Source organism: Apium graveolens, chromosome 6 (genome assembly GCF_009905375.1).
Source record: "Apium graveolens cultivar Ventura chromosome 6, ASM990537v1, whole genome shotgun sequence".
Classification (NCBI taxonomy): Eukaryota; Viridiplantae; Streptophyta; class Magnoliopsida; order Apiales; family Apiaceae; genus Apium; species Apium graveolens.
The window spans coordinates 43391371-43407895 of record NC_133652.1 but is presented as its reverse complement, the minus strand read 5'-3'; the positions used below and the strand labels follow the sequence as shown (position 1 = coordinate 43407895).

General features: G+C 33.1%; 1 non-coding gene across 1 annotated transcript; it reads right to left on the bottom strand.

Moving 5' to 3' along the window:
- Window positions 1-793: 793 nt before the first annotated feature.
- On the bottom strand, window positions 794-900 carry LOC141669333 (small nucleolar RNA R71). The gene has a single exon (XR_012553620.1). It is a non-coding gene; the product is annotated as a small nucleolar RNA R71 (small nucleolar RNA).
- Window positions 901-16525: the final 15625 nt, after the last annotated feature.

Sequence of the window (16525 nt, the reverse complement as noted above, 5' to 3'; positions counted from 1 at the left end):
TATCCAAACACAAATACCACTTCACAGATAATTCACCAAAAATTCATATAATAATCACATAATATTTATTTATTAACAAAATAATTACACCTCATATCCCAGATATTACATTGAGCGATAGCCATACCAATGTTGCATAGGTGCATAACCTTAAGTTAACTAAAACGAGTCTCTGTGGGTACGAATCTGATTTATATCTTATACTACTTGCGAACGCGTATACTTGCGTGTAATTTTAGCACATATTTTCGCTCTAACAAGTTTTTGGCGCCGCTGCAGGGGACTCGGTGTTAATTTTTAGTTTATGTGCTTGACATCAGTGGTCATTAAAGTTTACTGACTCGAAATCTTTTACTTTCACGGTTTACTTGTGTGTGTTTCGGGTATTCTAGTTTTTATTACAATGGGAGAACCAGCAGCAGATACGAAAGCTTTGATGGATTATTCTCAACCGAAAATCAATGACATCAGTCTAGCATTGTCAGGCCAACTATCGCAGCTAATACCTTTGAGATCAAACCTGGCATATTTCAAATGGTATAGAATTCAGTCCTGTTTGGGGGTTCTCCAACGGAAGACCCAAATATGCAAATTAGAGATTTCATCGAGATCTGCGACACCTTCAAGTTCAATAATGTTTCTGAAGATGCTATAAAGCTGAGGCTTTTCCCATTCTCTCTGAGGGATAAAGCTAAGTGTTGGTTACGTTCTCTACCAGCAGGTTCTATCACTACTTGGGAGGATCTTGCTCAAAAGTTTCTTACTAAATTCTTCGCCTATGGCGTAGACAGCTGCAATAAGGAATGCTCTTACTCAATTTATGCAGCAATTGGGAGAATCTTTGTGTGAGGCTTGGGAGCGCTACAAGGAGATGCTGAGAAAGTGTCTGCATCATGGAATGCCTGATTGGATGATCATCAATTGCTTCTAGAACGGTTTGAGAGCACAGTCAAGGCCCATGCTCGATGCAGCATCAGGTGGAGCATTATGGGCAAAGAGCTATGATGAAGCTTATGATCTAATTGAACGGATGGCTGCTAATGAATATTAGTATCTGACCCAGAGATTGCCACAGGGCAAGGTAGCAGAAGTTCTTGAAGTGGATACAGTTACGGCAATCATTGCTCACCTAAAGTCGTTGTCTATGAAGATCGATTCTCTGGCTAACTATGGTGTTAATCAGATAACTAGTGTTTATGAGCTGTGTACAGGTTCATATACGACGTAGCAATGCACTATATCTAGTGAATCAACTCAGTTTGTGAGCACCTTTCAGAGATCGCAGCAACCAGTTCCAAACACTTATCATCCTGACAACTGGAATCATCCTAACTCCAGCTGGAGCAATAATCAGAATGCGATGCAACAGCCTTATTAGCAGTATGCAACAAAGCAATTCAACCCTCCTGGTTTTCAACAACTGCAATATGCACTAAGACAACAACTCCAACTTCAACAACAAACTCATGGAGGTGCAGGTCTATCTTCGAATGAAAAATCTGAACTGGAGGAGTTGCGGCTTATGTACAGAAACCAGGCTCTTATATGCCAAAGTCAGTCTGTTTCTATCAGGTCTCTGGAGAACCAAATAGGGCAAATTGCTAAAGCCTTATTGAATCGACCATCAGAAGCGCTTCCTAGTGATACAGAAGCCAATCCAGGCAAGAGGGAAGTTAAAGAACATGTGCACGGCATCACCTTGAGGTCTGGAAAGGTCGCAAGCCCCCTATTTCAGTAAGACGAAGAGTCTGAAAATTCTGTCCAGAATGCAAGTGCGTCTACACCCTTGACAATTCCAAAAAATGAGGTTATAGCTTAAAAAGTTGTGCAGAATGATGCCGAGGTAGAACCGAAGAAGAAAGCTGTTACAAACAATCCTCCTGAGAAGAATACATGGGATAAAGAAGGCTATCCGCCTCCCCCATTTCCTAAAAGGCTTCAAAAGCATAAGTTCGACAAGCAATTTGCTAAGTTTCTGGAAGTTTTCAAGAAGTTGCACAATAACATACCTTTTACGGGATCTCTAGAACAAATTCCCAGCTATGCAAAGTTTATGAAAGGTATTCTCTCTAGAAAAGTGAAGCTCGATGACTTAGAGACCGTTGCTCTTACGGAGGAATGCAGTGATGTACTGCAATAGAAGTTGCCTCCGAAGCTTAAAGATCCTGGAAGCTTCACTATTCCTTGCACTATTGGAAACTTGTCTTTCAACAAGTGTTTATGTGACTTAGGAGCTAGCATTAATCTGATGCCCTTATCTATCTTCAAGAAACTTGGTTTGCCTGAGCCAAAACCGACAAACATGTCCTTATAGTTGGCCGATCAGACCATCACATATCCAAGAGGTATAGTGGAGGATGTCTTGGTTAAGGTGGACAAACTCATCTTCCCTGCTGATTTTGTAATTATGGACTTTGAGGAAGATAAGAAGATTCACATCATCTTAGGAAGACCATTTTTGGCTACAGGCCAAACTATGATCGATGTGCAAAAAAGATATCTTACGATAAAGGTTCAAGATCAAAAGGTCACTTTTAATGTGTTCAAGGCAATAAAGTTACCCACAGCTAAAGAGGACTGCTTTAAAGTAGAGTGGGTTGACTCTGTAGTGAATTCGGAACTTGAGCAATTGCCAAAGTCAGATACCTTAGAGAGATCCTTAATAGGGGAATCAGTTATTGAAGATGAAAAAGGAGCAGAGCAACTGCAGGTTTTGAATGCACCTCCGTAGAAGAGAAAGTTGGATATGCCATTCGATTCTCTTGGTTTAGCAGAGCTAAAAATTTCTCAGGAGCGTCTCGAGCCGTCTATTAAAGAAGCTCCCACACTTGGGCTCAAACCGCTGCCAGATCATTTGAGTTATGCATTTTTAGGTGCACCCCTTGACAAGGGGTTGGAATATATCTATGATAATCTAAAGGGTGACGAGTTGGTCCTCCCGTGCTTATAATGGGTCCCTTGCGTGCTTAACAGACATTTGATAGGTTTGGTCTTGGTGATGCGCAGTATAGAAGGTTAATTCGATGCCATGCATGACATCCACCGACATTTTGCTGAAGATTTGACATACGATCTCGGTACTGTTTTCTGAGACACTGGTGTCGATGTTGATTAGCCACCTGATCCTCCACCCGAAGAGGGTGATTCTTCCGCTAACTAGGTATGCCTAAAATCCTTATTATTACCTTTAATGAGGACATTGAAAATTTTAAGTTTGAGGGTGATAATGTAAGGATTAGTTTGTGTGAGTTCATATAGATTCATATATATTCATGTTGCACGTTTAGTTGTATTTCATTCATATTTTTGCATGATTGTTCATATAGGACATATTTGTTTGTGTTTTTATGTGAGTTCATATAGTTGCATGTGCATGCATATAATATGATCTCTTAGGTTGAGCTATTTTTGATTGATAAGTTGATGTTGATTTGAGTGTGGTGATGATGAATAGAGGGATGTTTAAGTCTAATGAATTGATTTGCATGCTAGAAAAAAAATCACAAGTCTTATAGGATTGCTTTTGAGTTAGATTATGATCATACTTGTTTATTTGTTGAGATTTAATCACTTGTTTATATCTAGAATTTTTGGTATTCTCGTAATGACGTAGGAGCACTGAATTTTAATCTGGAAAAAAACAGGATTTCATTGCTAGTTGTGAATAAGGCTAGGCGTCAATTGGTTAGTAGCCGACTCATAATTTTTATGAGTAGTGTAAGGTTGAATGAGATGGAGCGAAGCGCACTCATTCAGAAATCATTGAAAAAAAAAGAAAAAAGAAAAAAAAGAGGAAAAAAGAAAAGGAAAAAAAGAAAGTAAAAGTATGTGTTTATGCATAATTGATCAAGAGTGAGCTCTTTAATACTCGAGCAATTAAGTTATAGGGGACTTTATGCCTAGTGACCTAAGGCTTTTATAGTCTGGGATCCGCTAACCTAACGCTCGTTATATGAGCATTATTGCATAAGTCTTTTGGGACCTCGCTCATTGAATGATCAAATAAGCATATATGTGTTTTGTTATGTGTTATCAATAAAAGCATGAATCCTTGTATAACTCTGATAAAATTGAAGTGTTGTCATTCATTTTGAGTTTTTCGTTTATTCTGTTTATAACCTTGTGATTGTCTTGATGAGAGGTGAGTAATGATTATTGATCTAGTTTCGAGAGTATATTTGTTAAGCAATTGCACACACGCACGTTTTTGGCTTGTGAGTATATTTGTGAGATTTGATTAAACTTTGTGCAAATAATTGCATTCTTTGAGATGTTGCTTATTGTTTGGTTTACTTATTCTGATGGGATCATTGCATTCATGTTAGTTGCATTCAAGCATTTTTATTTCTTATTTTTGAGTCTTTTATGCTTAAGGAGAAGCATCGATTCAAGTTTGGGGGTGTGATAAGTGGCATTTTGTTAGGTAATGAATAACACAGAGAGAGGGGGTAAATGTGTTTTAGTGTTTTTCTGCTTTTCTTGATTTGTTTATGGTGGTGAACAAAGTAAATTAAACCTTGTAGTGAAATATGTTAAACTGAAATTAAGCATGTAACAGTAAGGAACACAGATCTTTCAAAACTCACTAAATTTTATATTAAAATTAAGAATGTTTTGCTATAAAATTTCTAGGCTCTTTGTTGATAAAGAGCTTAGCTTCTTCCTTGAGAGAATACAAGATTTTTCTGATCTAAATTGTTACAATTAACCAAACATCCAGTGTTTACTTTATAGAACAGTAAACACTGGTTATTACACAACATGTAACAACATGTACTAAGCCCTATTTTTAGATAATCAAATCTTTATATTTCTGGCTTAGTGTATCTTTGCTAATCTTGCATGCCTGTGACTTTACTCTGTCAGTTAATCTTGGCATTTGATCTTGTACTCTTCAAGCTGCTTTTTGTAGACTTGTCAATCCAACCGATTGGATGGTTTGTTGATTGTTAATCTTGGATATTGAACTGGTCTACACTTTGTATTTTGAGTTTTACCTCGAGATCTCCAGTTTGGTATATAGAGAACTTGACATCTCGATAAGTATAATGGCTTATCGAGATCTCTCATTACCCTATAGTTGTTTTGACTTGTAGAGGTCTCTGAGTTTTCTATAAGAGGATTTAGCTTGTCGAGGTCTCTCATCTTCATGTCTTCACTTTGGCTTATCGATATCTCTGAGTTCTCTAGTGACTAATTGACTTGTCGATAACTCCGAGTTCTCTAGTGATATTTTACTTGTCGATATCTCAGAGTTCTTTAGTGAAATTTGATTTGTCGATATCTCTGAGTTCTCTAGTGAAATTTGACTTGTCAATATCTTTGAGTTCGCTAGTAAAGAAATGACTTGTCGATATCTCCAATCTTCATATCTTCAATTTGGCTTGTCGATATCTCTGAGTTCTCTAGTAGCTTTCCTGACTTCTTTATAAGTCATTCTGGAGTTCTCGAATGACTTCTCTATAACACTAAATCTGTGACTTGTTGAGATCTTGACTTAGAGAACATTTTTCTCAAAACAGATTTATTCAGCTCCAAGTTTCTTCATAATTCTTCTGAGGCATGATCTTCTTGATCTTCTTCCGGATAGAATCCTTAGGCTTGATACTATTTACAGAAAAAGACTCTAGTTTGCTCTTTGACATTTTTAAAGACTTTAAATATTAGAATACAAAATACAAACTAAGATAACAATACAACTTACTTAGGGTTGTCAATTTGACTTAGTCTTGTTATTATACAGGCATGTCTTGCACAACACATTTATATCCACTTAGAACGCTTCGTAATGGCTCTAATTGGTGTTTTGTGCTCAAGTTGTTTGTGTTTTTGTAGTATTTTGCATTTCAGGGCATATTAGAAAGAAGAAATGGATTTTACATGTTTTATGCATGAAAGAGTGTTAGGATGGAACCTCGGTCGATTGCGCACAAGAAACTAGAACGAGAAGGTCAAGAAAACAGAAAAATCCAGTTTTTCCAGAAGCTTAGGTTGGCCGCGCTGGTCTTGGGAGCAGCCGCGCCCATTTGACAGAAACTCAGGTTGGCCGCGCTGGATTTGAAGGCGGCCACGCCAGGTCATTTTCCCAGAATCCTGATTCTATTCTAATTCGAAGAACTGAAGCGTCCAGATCATGCTGGAGTATATATATAAAGATACAAAGACATTTTTCATACAGGAGAGCAAAGAGATAGCAGCAAGAAGACCTAATAGCACAATATAATGAAAGAGAAGTAGATCTTATTTTTACTTGTGATTCTTTGCTTAAGTTACAATCTTGGATGCTTGTTTTCATTGTTGTTTGAACCTAATACTCTTGTTAATGTACTTTGTTATTATTATTCAGTTTATAAATACCTAGTTCATCTTAGTTTATTTACCATGTTTTCATTGGAACCCATGGTGATGATGAGTTCAGTTATGAACTAATCGTTATCGTGGGGTTCTAACGGATTTACTTATGGATTTCTATAGTTAATTTGTTCAATATCTTAGTGTGTGGTGATTGATTGATATCCTAGTATTGGTTGTTCTTATTCGTCTTATGTGTGTAGCTAAAATATAAGATAACGTGTTAATCTCTATTGAAGCGACATTGAATATAGAGGTTTAGAACTTGCCATTCTAGCATAGGTTCATGTATAATTGTTATGCATGATTCGTAGGTAGTTTTAACCATCTTACTTGTCCTATGTAATCACGATAGATAATTTGCGCATTAAACCTTTATGTTGTCAAATTCTATAGACATATAGGGTCTCAACATAATTGGTGTCTATTCAGCTTTTATCTCTTTTGTGGATGTCTAATAGTAGGGTATTCGTACAACGAAAGTTGGCGTTTACTAGTTTTATTTTATCTGATTAGTTGTCATCACCATTGCATGCTAAGGTTAAGAACAAAGAGTCCTTAGAAATAAGTCGATTCCTATAGTTAAAGTACTTTGGAAAAATCCTCGAGTAGAAGAGTCTACTTGGGAGTTAGAATCAGATATGCTTGACAAATATCCTCACTTGTTTAATTAGTTAAGATTCTGAGGACATAATCTTTTTAAGGGGGAAAGATATAACGACTCATATTTCTGTATTATTAAAGTGTAATTATTGAATAATTAAATAAATAAAATATATGTATTGGTTATGTTAGCTGTATGTTGCCTTATTATTAATTATATGTGGTTTATTGGTGTTCGAGGATTATTTGTATAATTAATTGTTGAGCAGTATTATTTGTTTTCACTTTTAAAAGTGATTTTTTGAAGATTTATTTTTATAAATATTTGAATTGTCTCTAAAATTATTTTTATGATTTTATAATTTTAATAATTATTTTTGAGAATTTATAAAATTTAGAAATCAATATTTCATTGATTATTTATCCTAGAATGATTTTCTGATTATATTAATGAGTAAATTCAGTATTAAATTCCAGAATGCTTCAAAAATTATGAAACCCATATTTTCGTATGTTTTTAATATTTTGAGAATTTTAAAATGATTTCTGGAATTTTTCGGATTTAATTCACCCGCACGTTTGTTCTTTTAATCGTTAAATGCGGGTATGTTGCGCGATTCAGAAAGGGTTTAAAAATTACAGAAATTATATTATAGTAGTTTTAAAATATTTTTAGAATTTTAAGATTATTTTGGAATTATTTTGATTAATATTTATTTGCACCTTATATCGTCAAACCAATTAAACGACACCGAAATGAGGCTATTCAGAGAAGTAGTACATGTGTCTTGCAGTTAATCTACTAATTTGACACATATCTATTTTTTTACATCCTAGTTGACACGTGTATGATGCAGAAGGATTACAAATTAATTTATTATATAAAACATTAGTCTCTCTTTCATCCTCTCTTATCTATCTCGATCTCTTAATCTCTCTCTCTCGCTCTCTTAATCTCTCATTTACTCTCCCATGCTCTATTCTCCTCTCCTATCTTTTCCGGCCGATTGTCCGGTGTTCAGGTTGCCGCCTTATTCTCTGTTTTTTCGATTTGTTCCCGGTGATTATCCCAGCCTAGCTTCTTGTTGCCTTTGTATATATATATATATATATATATATATATATATATATGTGTGTATGCATGTCATTATATATGTATATATATGGGTGGTGCTGTGAGTGTGTTGCTGTGTGTGCGCATTGTGTGTGTATGTGTCTACGCGTGTCGTGTGTGGTGCGTGCGTGGGTGGAGACTGTTGTTTTTTGTGGTTTGTATACTTTTTTACTCCTACAGTTTCAATTGATGTATGTTGATGTGTCATAATTTAGAATTCTTGAATCTTGCAGGGAATAATTGATTGATTTTGTAAAATAAATATTTCGTGTGGGAACTATGAAATTTAATCGGTGAAGTTCACTATTATCGGGCACCAATAAATTTTTCCGCTGTCGATGATGAGAGTCGACGATGGACGGTGATGGTTTTAATCTGAGTCCTGCAATTACAAAATATTAATTTAGTTCGTAAAAAATATTTTTCGAAATGAAAAATTAGTTAATTATTTTTAAAAGTCGTATTGAGGTTCGGGTTGTGGAATTGTGATTATTTTGATTGTGACGTCGATTATGTTTCGACGGGAAGTCCAATAAATAGAGGAGACGATGCCCGATTTTCGAGAAGTGGATTTCGAAAATACGGGAACGTAACCTGTAATTATCGAAAATACCAGTTGAGTGTATATACATATATATTTGTAAATAAATATGAACCCTGATTGTTACGTGTATTATAATACGTATAATTACGAGTCGGGAATTGCTATTGTTTGGGTAAAGTTGTTAGCGAGGATATGTCAAGTATAAATGGTCATCTAACATAGGATATTCCGATTCTGTAGGTTCCAGTCGAAGGCCTCGAGAGTTAAAGTCAGTTTAAAGTCAAACTGGCATTTAAGTTGTAATTCTCTGCAAGGCAAGTACCCCTGAACAAATTTTTTACGGTTCAGTAATATATGAATAACTGTTGATTTAAATTACGTAGTGGAACATAATATTTTAAGTTACGTATCCCCTGTATTTGAAAATATTTGTTTAAATCATGTTTTTGGGAAAAGTAACTTCTGAAAATGCCTATCTCTAATATTGTGAATAAAATTGGAAAGGTTTTGGAAAGTGTATTGTGATATAATTGTTTTGAAAAGAGATAGGTAAAGGTAGTTTTGGAAACTGGATAAAATGGATCAGATATTGGAGGTTGCGTAATATATGAATAACTATTGATTTAAATTATGTAGTGGAACAAAACGTTTAAGTTACGTATGCCCTGTATTTGAAAATATTTGTTTAAATTATGTTTTGGGGAAAAGTAACTTCTGAAAATGCCTATCTCTAAGATTGTGAATAAAATTGGAAAGGTTTTGGAAAGTGTGTTGTGATATAATTGTTTTAAAAAGAGATAGGTAAAGGTAGTTTTGGAAACTGGATAAAACGTATCAGATATTGGAGGTTGCGTAAGAGGCCGTAACGGCCCAGCATGTTTGCGTAAGTGGCTAAGTCGGTTGCGCGCCCTAATTGAACCGCTTAGTCCAGCGTGATAAAAAGCTAGCTAGTCTCTGAGTTCCGGAACAGGTTTATGGTGGGATAGACTGATCGGCTGTCCCTGGGATTCATCCAATATATATATATATATATATGATTTTGGTTTTGTGGTTCCCGTAATGGAACAGGTGGTTTTGTGGTTCCTGTAATGGAACAGTGGATTTGAAAATGAAAATAACATGCTAAAATTGGACTCTAGTATTCACACACAGCACACGACTGATGATATGTTTACAGAGCATGCTAGTTGTTGATATCCAGTTTAGACCCGTTTTACTGCTTTTATAAATGAATTATGATCTGTGTTCCTATTACTGTTGATTATAAGCTGCTTTACTTGTTATTCATATAGTGGTACCGCTGAGCAATTGATTGCTCACCCTTACAGCTTGTTTTGTGTGTATATATATATATATTGCAGATGCCTTGGAGACCCATCCGTCCCAGTTATGGCAGAGTTCCAGTCCCTCCCGGTCCCGGCTCCTCAGAGGTAGTTTTTATCAGACCAAATGTGGTATGATGAGTTGCTGTAATAAGTTAGGGTGTCAGTCTTGTTAAATAAGTTTGGGTGTATAGTTTTGTAACCTAAGTCATACTTAAACCTGACAAAGGTTTTGGGAATAAAGGGGTCGTGTTTATGTATTTATGTTGATTCAAGTTATATTATATTTTTTGTTGTTGTTGTTGTTCGTGACGTCAAATCCTGTCCCCGGGGTTGAGGTCGTCATAGTCTATTTACCCTTAATACACTCAACGCATACATTAAGTTCTAAATAATCAAAATATTCAAGTATTCAACATGACACAAGTTTCTCTATTCTCCCTTCAGAGATATGTGCTAAACACTTATGCCATAACATAACAGAATTCTTTCTCGATAATTTTTGTTTTGTACCTCTTAATGTTATTTGCAAGGTTTTATTTTATGAAGCAATTACATTCAACATATAAAAATTATCAATCAAAGAACAAGTCGCGACTAAAAATGACTTAAGAAATAGACTAAATTTACTATTTTCAAAAGAACAAGATAGCCATATTTGTCCAAAATAGAAATAGAAACCAAATTTCGTCTAAGTGACGGTACTATATAAGTCTCTCTTAATTCAATAAATTTACCAGTCTCAAAAGATAATAAAAAAATGTCAATGGCTTCAACTGAAAGTCCATTGCCATCACCCGTATATAGATGAATCTTTTAGCGTCACTTGGTTTTTAACTCCAAATGCAACCTCACATATAAATAATTCTATGAGTAGTAATACCAGAATCTATCCACTATGTATTACTAGGCACAAAAATTAAATTTACTTCATAACAAACAAAAATGAAAATCTACCTTTCTTTATACGTCGTGTGACATACTTGTGACATTTCTTCTTCATTTGCCCAAAATTCTTACAAAAGAAAACAAGTAATAGCTTGATCCCGAGTCTTTTGTTTCTTGGGTTGTGATCTTCTGTTAGGAATATGTTGTGAACTTGATGATAAGTTAAATAAAACACCTTAGTAGATTTAACTTAGTGAATAATGTAGCACTCGACGGATGATCAAATATGGTCCCGACAGATGATTTAATATAGTCCTGACGGATGACAACTTGACATCCACCGGGTCAGTAGCTTATGTAACAAATAAGTATTGTAGCACATTTCTGCAAACAACTTTGTGTAGATTCTGTAGGAGTATATGAGTCATGTTGACTACTAGTGGATATGCAGAATAGGTTGATTAATTATAAATATAAGATGTCTTGTAATTTTGTATAAGTAAAATGGAGTCAAGTGACAAATAGCTACCCGACGGATGATCAACAAAGCTACCCGACAGATGAACGATAAAGCTACCCGACGGATGACAAACATGTACCCGACGGATGATCAAATTCAAATATCTGTTGACAGTGACAACACAGTCACATGTGTTGGGTGTTTGCAAAAGGAATGTGGCAGCCTGTTAAGCAGGGATTTGAGACAAAGAAGCATTACCATTTTCATGCAATTGTGAAGATATTCAAAGATGCTGAAATAGAGTAGTGAAGCAGCATGGAGTTAGACTAGATATGTTTGTTTTATTATCTTGTCTTATTGTCATGTAAACTTGGTGATATATAAACCAAGTGTAGCTAGTAGAACATTCAACTAAGCAAACACATTTAAAGAGAGATAGAAAAAGTTGTGCTTGTCAAGAATTTTTCTGTAGTTTGTTTTTTCTACTTGTAAGCAGCTGTGAGCTATTCAAGCTTCACAGGATTCTCATTCGATATATATATATATATATATATATATATATGTTGGATACTTTCAAATCCACCAGAAAGTTTTAAAAGCTTGTGTTTTTATTACTTTGTGTTTTGATTTATATATCTCTTCATTCCGCACTCTGCAAATCAAACACTTATATACTTATCGAGTTAGAACTGTTTTAAAATCTTGAAAAAGTAGCTAGAATTATATTCAACCCCCCTTCTGTAATTCTTGTTGTATTGTTAGGGAATAACATGTTTCCACTGCAGTTTTTTTTGTCTTTAGTCCTCTTTCGGTAGTTAACCATTGAGGTAGTTGTAACATGAGCGCTTTCACTCTTATCACACTTCAACCCATCTTCCTCTTGCCCACAATATGAAATGAGCTCATTAAGAACCCATTTATCGTTCTGAGTGTTATAACTCACTATAAATTGACCGTATTGTGCAGGAAATGAGATGTGTACCAAATGCACTAACAAGTCATGTTTTATCGCCTTAAGTTTTTGAAGCGATGTTAGACATCTCCATAATGTACTCCTGAAAATTTCCTTTAGCTTTATACCTCATCTGAACAAGATCAGCTAAAAACTTACTTGTCTCGGGCTTTTCGTTATCCGCAAAATGCTTTTCAAACTTATCAAGGAAATCCTTTACAGATACCTCATCATAGTCATCAAACATACCGCCCCTAGATGCTTTAGGAATGCCGCGCTTTATCATAATTAGACTTAAGCGATTAGAACGTTCCAACTTCTCAAAGTTCAATTTATGAGTATTAGATCTTTCATCCGTAAGAGAAGCAGGTTGCTCTTTCCTTGTAGAATAGGGAGAATGAATTTTTTCGTCACCCAACTTATTGTGTGTTTAGAAATTTACCACTCAACTATATATTTTTTGTTTTACTCACTAATGTTAGGTTCATATTTTTTTTAATCACTAACGTTAGGTTCAAATTTGATTATTAGTATTTTGTCAATTTTCTATAGTATTAATTAAAATATAGTGATAACCACTACAAAAAGTGTCATATGTGTCTTATAAGAAAGCTTATATGTATCTGAGTTTGCTAGATGTATATAGAGGAATCATATAATGTCTGAATTATATACGTATGTTATAGGAAGGACGCATATTTTTTTAAACATCTGATCAGAACAGATGTATATACATTATAAACAGACGCATAAAATCAGTTCATATACGTCTGTTACTTTTTAGGTGGGGTATTAAACTCAAAACCAAAATTATTAGGAAGAGACATCCCAATCCGTACTAAAATTATTGGGAAATAAAAAAAATAAAAAATTCAATATAATCAAATTAGCAAACTGATCATAAAGTACTAAAAACATTAAAAAATTACATATCAATATTTTACCAAACGACACTTTCAAAAACCAAATTTCACTAATCACAACTCCTTCATGCAACTCTTGCCGACCCAAAATCAAAACTATAAACCCATCCACTCTAATAGAATTGTGAAACAAGTATATTTATAAACACAAAAATAGAATAATGTTGTAATCATGTGAATTTGGTATTAAATCAAACAACTCTCACAAGATATTTTTCTTACAAACATAGTTTTATAACTTATTTTTACGATTTTTTTTGTATATAAAAATTTAAACGTTATATTATTATTCAAAAGAAATAAAAAATTAAAATAATTCATGAAACTACATCTTTTAGGAGTCTTAAAATGCTTGTCAAACTCTCATCACCAAGGTAAACGTCTTGGGGCATATATGGAGTACTATATATAAAAATATAGACATATATTAAATCATTAAAATATTACACACTACCATTATATTTTAATAATGCTACAAAAAATTGATATAATGCTAATAATCAAACCCGAACCTAAAGTTAGTGACCAAAAATAAATATGAACCTAACGTTAGTGAGCAAAAGAAAACAAATAATAGTTGAATGGTAAATTCCTAAAATCACGATAAGTTGCGTGACGAAAAAATCCATTTTTCCTATTGAATAGTCTAAATTCATGCAGCCAGGAACTAACAAAATGTTCTCTTTCCAGCTCTTAAAGTTTGTTCCGTTAAGCACAGGATGTAGTTCATGTTGACAGTTATATTAGCAGCAGATGAATTAACTAGCAATTTAGAACAAAAAAAATTATAAGCTCGCAAAAAATAAAATTCATGTCTCAGGCATACATAATAGCCTGAATTTAAATAAAACTACGGTGTGTGTGGGCCCATTTAAAAAGATACTTAACATAACATTAATATTTAGTCTTTGGACGAAAATATTAACTTACAAGTGGTACTCTCCACGCAAGAATTAAATATTAATAATAAGTTCGGTCAAACAAAAAACTTTCATTTAGGCCGGTTAGTTACTCACATGAAAAATTAGAAATTATTACATATTTATTCCAGCACGCACATATTTGGCCATCAAATAACCTTCCTTTGGGTCGATTATTCAACGGATAAATAATAAATATACACATCCTAATATTTTAAAATAAACAAATCTACAAATAATATATCACTTTGGAAATATTTTGCTTCAACTCACTTATTCACGAAATAAAAAGGATAATCTATATATATACATATAATTCAAATAAAAATATTCCCCAAAACTCGTATTGCTGTAAATAAATTAAAATAAATAACCTAAGATTTAATAATTCTACAAACCAAATTTCATCATATCAAATTAATAAAAAAGCATTAATTTATCTCGTCTACAAAAAATAAAGTCAAAGGTTAGTTATTCACGAGTTGGGATTCTTGTAATTCGTATGATAAAATCATAAAAAATGTGAATTTTCACATTAACATGATACGCACTAATTGATATTAAACTTCCACTAGTACCATGCACACTAAGAATTATATGCACCAGATTGATACTCATGTAACCTTGTTCAATGATTTCATACATTAAAAATGTATACACTAATAACATGACTAGAAAATCATCATATTTTGGACGATGCATAAATTTTGGTAAGATAAAATATACGCATATCTAAATTAATAACCGAAGGCCAATTATGAATTTCTTGACTAAATACCAAACTCAATTACATAGCAATCATTATGCAAAATTAAATGGACTAACCAGAATTAATCGCAAAACAGGTACATGATATTTTATTATTTTCAACAAGAAAATTAATAAGTCAAAACCAAAACTGAATTTTACGATCAAATAACGCATTCACAACCACATGTATCGATCATAATTGAAGGAAAAAAATATAATCGTATATATAATATGATCAACCCTTATAATTCGACATAAGTTATGCCCGGATACCATTTGTAGATCTAAATACATAATCAGGATCATCTTATGCGATATTATCAAGGTTACATAAAAGTTGTATTACAGAAGCGTACCTGAATTCATGACAATAGATATGAATACAGATTGTGGGACTTGATCTTCCGTAGACTTGATTCAGTCTCTAGCTGTATCTCGGTTAAACTGATGAGAATATAGGAGTAGAGGTTGTGAATAGTCATGGGGACCACGACCCTATTATGTTCTTTATATAGTAGAACAATTAGACCACACTAGCCCTAATCAGACCCCTATTGAGTATTACACATTACAAATCCCATACCGAATAAGATGTTATTGGACACTTTATTTTAGACCACTTAATTAGTCCAAATATAGAATAAATATTAAATATAGTTGTCTTTAATTTGTAAGCCCGTATATTCTGAATGTCATAAAATATTCTAACAAATCGAATTTGAGTATTTTCATTGACCAATATATTTTTAAATCAGCACACCAAATTATCACTTGTGTTTTTCACCATACATATAATATTTGATTGTCATTCAAAACTGAGATATTTTATATATAAATACTGGATTATTTGTGAATTTAATTTCAATAAATTGAATTTTAAATATTATACATTAACAAATAATTAGCTTACTTATTAATAATTTCTAAGTTTAAAATATCTTTTAAACTTTTTTTACATAAATTAAAATTTACAAATCCAAATATGTATGTGTGTATATATATATGCATAAGCATATGTATATTATTTTGCTGATGAATTCTTAAAAAAGTAAAATGACACTTATAAAGTTTTCTTAGCATTATATTAAATAATTAATTAAAAAAATCAAACCCGATAAATGGTCAATCGAACCGACAATAACTGTTCCGAGCGGTTTGATTATGAATAATAGTTCTGAACGATTTGGTTACGATTAATAGATAAAAACCAAAGTGACCGACATACACAATTTGATATCGATTTTCGGTAAAAACTAATCTAGACCGAACCGTGCACATTCTTACCGAAAAGAAAAACTGTAAACATTACTTAATATTTCATCACTCAAAGATCTAAATAAATGGGTTATATATCAAACTGGTCACTAAAGTGAAAGTGATATGTCACAAAGTGATATGTCACTTCCTTTACTGATCTTAACGAGTATCATTTTGATCACTAAAGTCATGTAACTATCAAATACATAACTCCAAAAATATGACGAGAAAGTAAATATTATCTTTTGTTAAGTTCTACACATTTTTCTTTAACGCTACTAAAATTAAATGAAAAATTATGAACTCTAGTATATCTAGATTTTAAAATTTTTATTTACTATTTATTTTTAATTAAGTAAGATAAAATAACTATAAAATTTAAAATAAATAGTAAATAATTTTTTGTAAATCTAGATATATTATCTAAAATAGTAGAGTTCA